Genomic DNA, 6,750 nt, shown 5'->3' on the forward strand with positions numbered 1-6,750 from the left:
GAGAGATCATTTGATCATTGCCTGTTAGGTTCACTCCCTCAGGGGCACCTGGCATTGGCCACTGTCGGTAGACAGATACTGGGCTAGATGGACCTTTGGTCTGACCCGGTACGGCCTTTCTTATGTTCTTATTATTATGTTCTTATCTCTCCAGGATGGTGGTCGGAGGAATTCATTAGTTGCTATAAAGGGCTTCGGGATTGTTGCAGGGGAAGCACGGTGCAGTCATTTGGTAGTAGTGCCTGGGACACTGTCACGTAGGGCATGGTTACACTTTGAGCTGGGGGTATAATTCCCATCTTGATGAGACACACCCGCACTAGCCCTTTGTGCTAAAAATAGAGAGTAGCTGCGGCGGCAGGAGCAGCAGGAGGTTTAACCACCCCAAGTATGATCCCATCCAAACCCCAAAGTCTATTCTCACAGTGGCTGCTCCTCCCACGGCTTGTGCTGCCTTAGCTACATTCTAATGCTAGCGCTGTCAGAGCTAGTGTGGGCCTGTCCCATTGAACTGGGTGTGATACCTCTAGCTCAAAGTGCAGACCTACCCAGTGCTATTCAGTGCTCCTCACTGTGACTTCATCACTGGGAGGCAAGCAGCCCATCTCCCCATAGCGCCTGCTGTTTCACCTTCCTGGCCACAGCACCTTGTCAAGGAAGCATTAGGTTCCTCCTATTTGGCCCTGTGGCCTCTTCTCCCTAGCACACCCATGTGAGACAGGCAGGCATTGGGGCTCACCTATCAGTCACCTTGTGAGATCCCTGCTTAGAACTCGCTTATTCCTGGCCCCAGTCCTTTGCTCAGACCACTAGACCAAACACTATCTTAGTATGTCTCCAATAACTGACTGCAGTGGCAAGAGGAGCACAGACTGTTTCATCAAGCAAATGGGTTTTATGTAAACATTCTTTTTAAAAAATGTCTCTCTCATTCTCTTCAGTGTGGACTCTAAACTGCTCTAGCATCCTCTTGCCCACAGCTCACCCTTAGGCCCACAGTAGGAGACCCCAACGACCTGTCTAGGGGCTGCTAATATCACTTTGCACTCAACAAGGGAAGGTTTTATTGTTATTGTTGTTATTTATTTGACATTGTGTATTTAGGCATCATCCTGGAACACACAGACACTCAGCGTATGAAATGGCTGGACCTGGAACATCTGCTGATGTGTAAGTGATAAATACAGCTGAAGTCCTGCTCATTAATGAGTTATAAAGGAATTTAGCTGACAAGCAGCAGTAACCGATACCACTGGTGCAAAGTGCATCAGCCACGCATCAAAGGACAAATTCACTCTTGCCCAGTAGAAAGTCAGCCTTAATTTCCCCTGAAGGAGGAAGCTGCAGAAGGTGTGATATGAGTCAGTGCATCTCCTGGTTGTCCTGGCAATGCCCCCTTCCCAGCCAGTGCTCTCCACACTTTGGGCTTTATTGGCTTTCTGTGGACTCCCAAGTGAGAAGTAGCCACTTTCTGCTACCCCAAATTTCCCACCAGCAATTTTGCTTCCAGTAAGTGCCCTGTATCATGCGCAAACCAGCTTGGACCTGGCCTGTGTTAAATTCCACATTGAGTTGAGCTCAGGCAGTGGCTCCTGAATAGAGCTGGAAAATAACTGAAAAGTGGAAGCTATTGAAACAATGGACCTTCTTCCATTTGCAGCAGAGTGGATGACTTTCTGGTAGAGTCAGGGTCTCCCCACAGTTGGGAGCATGGAAGGGACCCAATGAGGGACCCTAAAGCTTTGTTTGTATTGGAGAGCTGCTGTCGTGTGGTATTCAGAAGTAATAAGTCTCCAGCTATTTCAGGCACAGGTGACTATATGAAAAGTGAGGCCTATTCATCTCTCATGTATTTTCACCCCAATAGAAGGACTGAGCCCAGTTTCACATTTTCCATGTGATCATTCTGCTCAGGTACTTCAAGGTTCTGTGATCACGCTTAGCTGTGATTTGACAGTCTGTTCACTAACGTGATGTCCTCTGTAATTTCAGCTCTCCGGGTCCTAGAGAAAGACCCAAGTCCCACTGTCCAGCTGGTGGCAACTGAGCTCATAAGTGACATCTGTCCTGGCCGAGCGCTTGGCGAATGAAGCAGAATGGAGACAAACAGAACAAGGCACTCCAGTGGTATAAGGGCCCTACCATCAATCAAATGTTAATCCCACCCCTTGACCCCGGCAGCAAGATGTGTCATGTGACACCTCTAAGGACTCCTCCCACTGCCATCTACCGATCAGGGTGGGTTTCGCCCCAATAGGAATGCCCCGAGGGAAGACTTGACCAATCAAGGGGAGTTCCGAGGCAGGTGACCTGTCCTTTGTGTGACCCCTCTAAGAACTCCTCCCACTGCCATCTACCGATCAGGGTGGGTTTCAGCCACTGGGGATCACTCCAAGAGGAGATTTGACCAACTGGGGGGAATTCTGGGGTGGGGTGACCCATCCGGAAGTGCTTCATGTGACCCTTCTAGGAACTCCTCTCACCACCCTTTACCAGTTGCGATGGGTTTCAGCTGCAGAGGACTGCCCCAAGAGGAGAGTTGACCAAAACAAGGTAGGTTCTCGGAAGGGGTGAACCTCCCAGAAGAGGGTTGTGACCCTCTAAGAACTCCTTCCAATGCCCTCTGCCAATCAGAGTGCAGCACATCACCTCATAAGTCCCAGCGCTGGGCAGAGGAGGCCATCTCTTCCCAAGAAGATGTGTTTTATGAATTGTGGAAAGGCTGAGAGGAGACATGGACTCCTTTACCACTCCCCTGAGAACTTCAGACTTTGTTTTAGCCCCGAGGACCTTTGGGCTTGTATGGATAAAGCGCTATAGCAGTTACAGTTCCGAGGAGGGCCCTTTGACTCGACCATTGATAGATACCTCAGGACCCGACCCCGAACCCTCGTGAAGAACCCTGATGAGTGTGACGACTCCCCCCCCAAAGTGGGAAGATGATCATGGCTTGGGGGAGTCACTGGTGGACAAGGTGAACGGGAAAGACGTTGCTCAGGTAAATGAATGATTAAGAAGCGATGGTCGATCATGGGGGTATAATGGGGTTAGGAATCAACTTGGCATTGCATAAATCTAAGAACAAGCAGAGGGTTGCTTACACTGTTTTTTGTCTGAAAATCTCTCAACAGCTCGACGATGCCTTTCAAGAGGCCTTTGAGAACTTACGCATCGGTAGCCCTGTTGTGCATCAGCTGTTTTTGCTCCTGTCTGAGATGCAGATCTCAAGAGGAAAATCCGGAAAAGGACAAAATAGAAGAATGAACCAGCTCAGAGTCTTTCGTTGTAGGGGTCATGGCGTCCATTTTTACAGGTGGCTGTCAAAGGTTGTGTTAAACCAGGCAATTAATTAAACTTATTTAAATGTGTCCCTATGACTGTATCCCCTCCATACTTGCGTTAGTAAAAGACGGTACCAGGAACAGTCCTGTCTCCACAGACAGCTCTGTTAATGAAAATAGATTACATCCCCAGGGATGCTGGGAGCTTTGGTGGGGGAATCCTCTTTTTGAGTGGCCAAAAAGCACAGTAAAACTTTTAAATAGAAGACAGGTAACAGCTTAGCTTTCAGATCAGATGCTTACACTTTACACAAACTGGCTCAAATACATTTTAAAAGAAACAAGACCATTGTTTCAGATGTGGACGCGCAATGGCAGGAAGATCTGGTAGATGTGCACCGGTTTTCCAAACACAACAGAGGCTTTAAGACGTATTATCTGACTTTATAAAGAGTGACAACCGGAGCTTTCACAGAACTATACGTACCAGTCCTGCTGATGTTAATCCTTCACATTCTCTGAAGATATGGAAAACAGTTTATAGAGATGGTTTTAAAATAAAACCAGTTGTTGCCCCTTTTAGAAAAGGCGACCACGTGAGACTATCTAAAGTCAAAGGAGCCTTTGAAAAAGGTTATGAACAGATGTTTACTGATGAGCTATTTATAGTGGATGAAGCCTTAACCAGGAGCCAGAGACCTGTATACTGATTAAAAGATTACGAGGGTGAGACAGTTACTGGATCTTTTTGCCCTGAAGAATTACAAAAAGTAAACCCCAAACAAGACAGGATTTACAGGATTGAAAAAGTTCTAGCGGATAAAGGAAAAGGGAGAAAAAAGCAGCTACTGGTGAAATGGTTTGAGGAGGCGATAAGTTTAATAGCTGGGTGGAAGCTTCTCAACTCTGTGACATTTAGAAGTGAACAAAACAAACAAACAAAAAGATTCCTCCTGCAAAGACAGAGAGAGAGAAAAATGAGCGACAGCGGGTTCTACATTACGTTGCCCAGCAATGCCAGCTCTGCAGTTTTTCCTCAGAACACCAGCTTGAACTTTACAATATGGCTAATTAAGCCCTTGGATATCCAGAGAGCCTGGGAGGTGGGTTAGTGGAAATACAATACCGCACAACCGAACACTATCAATGAAGACACCCTTTTGAAATCACCTTTGCAGGTGTGGCATGGAGTTTATCCTACAACGAGGTTATTACTCGTCCATACCTGAATTATTGGATCATATGAACAGTACTGTGGTTCGTCATCCCACACCGCCTGAGGTGGTCATGAACTACGACCCTGGGGTAGAAAAGTTAGTCTTAAATCTGCCAATTTTACTTGTATGTTTTCTATCAGCGGGAGCTAGCTAACATTCTAGGTTTGGGCCCAAGCATAGAGTCCAAAATTCCCCTTCTCAGCAGACATCACACGGCTTTTAATTTCTTGCGTCTGTTCACAGATATTGTAGAACATGAGTTTGTGGGGGACTTTTCTGTTCCCCTGTTACATTGTCTCTCTGTCCGAGGAAGGAACAATGAGTTTGTCACCATCACCTACGATAAACCTCATTACGTTCCTGTCAGAAAACACCACATCGATACCATTACCATTGAAATAAAGACAGATCAGAACAGACACGTCTTGTATTGCTTTGGCAAGGTGATCATCAAGGTGCACCTGTGTCCCCGGAGAGAGCGAGGTTTCTAAAAAGCAAAACATTTGGCGATCCTAAAAAATTACAGCGACCCCACCATCTACAGGAACTATTACAAAGCCCAGGTGGGATATGCCCTTCCTGGATGTACGAGGCTGGCGTAGGTGGAATATTCCATAACCAAGCCTCTGCAACCAGACTTCGAGGCAGAACACTGCATGAGAGGATACATGAATCTGGTACAGACAGCTGGTAAACACGTGAAAGATCGTTCTCTGTTAATCAACCGTGAGGTTACACCTTGTTTGCCTTTGACCTGTCTCCCAACCAGGAATGCACCAATCACTGTTCCCTGTTTAAAACCGGGAACCTGAGAGCAGAAATACATTTTGGGATGGCTCTAACCATCACCGTCAATATGATCGTGTATGGGGTTTTTGACAACATCATAGTGATAAATCAGAGGAGAAATGTTCTGCTTGACTATATGTGAACATGGACACCGTGCAGCTCTCACGTGTCTCATCAATGACCCCTTACACAAAAAAGAATTCCCTTATGATTGGCTCCCTGGCAGCAAGTTGTCTCAGAAACCCTTAGGTTTGGTGGTCAACACGCATCCACATAACCAACCCGGTGAACATTGGCTCACCTTGTATCTGGTGAAGTGTAACCATGGAGAGTTTTTTGACTCATACGGGCACCCCCCCCTGAATAGCGTGTTGTTTCCTAAAAGCATTATGAAATTTTTAAACAAAAATGCCACAGATAATGTGTTTCACAATAGACAATTATAAGACCCCCACTCTGTCGCCTGCAGCTATCACTGCATGTTTTTCTTACATCATCGTAGCAAGGGTTTATCTTAAATTGTATTCTAACGACTTAGTGCTAAACGACCTATCTAGCCTTGCTTAAAACATGTTTCGGCAAGCCCAGACATGTGTATCTTGCAATGATTTTTATAGCTATGTTATCCAATACTCTCAGGCATAACAGACAATGTTTGTTTGGCATTATCCAACACATTTTCCCATAGTTGCTAGGCCCCGCAAGAATTGCAGAAAAGGGGTGTTTCCACCTCAGATCCATTTTTAAAGCCATAGGGCAGGGTTTTAAACCCTTCTCCTAGGACCTTCTTGGTGGAAACAATTTTCTGTGTTTTTCTTAAGGGTTTTTGTCTTTATTTGCCACTGATTTTTGTTCCTTATGATAGAGGGCTGCTGAACCTCTATCTTTTTGGAGGTGTTTTCTCACAGGCCCATGCAATAGTCCAGAACTAGATCTTTCAAACTGTCCAAGTTGATCTTTTCACAATTTGCTACGTTCAGGGTAATACCTTTGACTTTCATGCAGGCCTTTCTTCCCGATAGCTTTTATCTGTATGTTTTCGGTCCTGCTGACACAAACTCGGTGATGTGTTGATCTGGCGGTGTCTTGCCTAAATAATTCCGCAGAGGAGGATTCCAGTCACCCTCCCTTTTCACACATATCACCAAGTCAGTGTCATGGTACAGGCACTGCTTTTGAAATCTGTCTAGCAGTTTGTATAGTTCTATGCGGGCATAAGCAGTGGTGAAACAGGCTATGAAAACACTGGTATTTCCAGAGACAGAGTACTGGTCTTTTGGGTCCTTTCAAGACACTCATGCTGTTTCATCGTCGATAAACTTGCAGGATGGAACCTTATAGTTGGGGGAAAACAGGTACTGAGAGAGTTCGTCAGGGTCTCTCACACTGCTGGTATTGGGTAGGTTTGTGGAGCAGATGATATTATTATTATTATTATTATTATTTATTATAAATCACATGAA

General features: G+C 45.7%; 1 long non-coding RNA gene across 1 annotated transcript; it reads left to right on the plus strand.

Annotated features, from left to right (window-relative positions):
- Nucleotides 1-2,727: 2,727 nt before the first annotated feature.
- Nucleotides 2,728-3,368, plus strand: LOC120393255. The gene is made up of 2 exons (XR_005591974.1): nucleotides 2,728-2,998; nucleotides 3,132-3,368. It is a non-coding gene; the product is annotated as an uncharacterized LOC120393255 (long non-coding RNA).
- The last annotated feature ends 3,382 nt before the right edge of the window (nucleotides 3,369-6,750 follow it).

Source organism: Mauremys reevesii, unplaced genomic scaffold (assembly GCF_016161935.1).
Source record: "Mauremys reevesii isolate NIE-2019 unplaced genomic scaffold, ASM1616193v1 Contig17, whole genome shotgun sequence".
Taxonomy (NCBI): domain Eukaryota; kingdom Metazoa; phylum Chordata; order Testudines; family Geoemydidae; genus Mauremys; species Mauremys reevesii.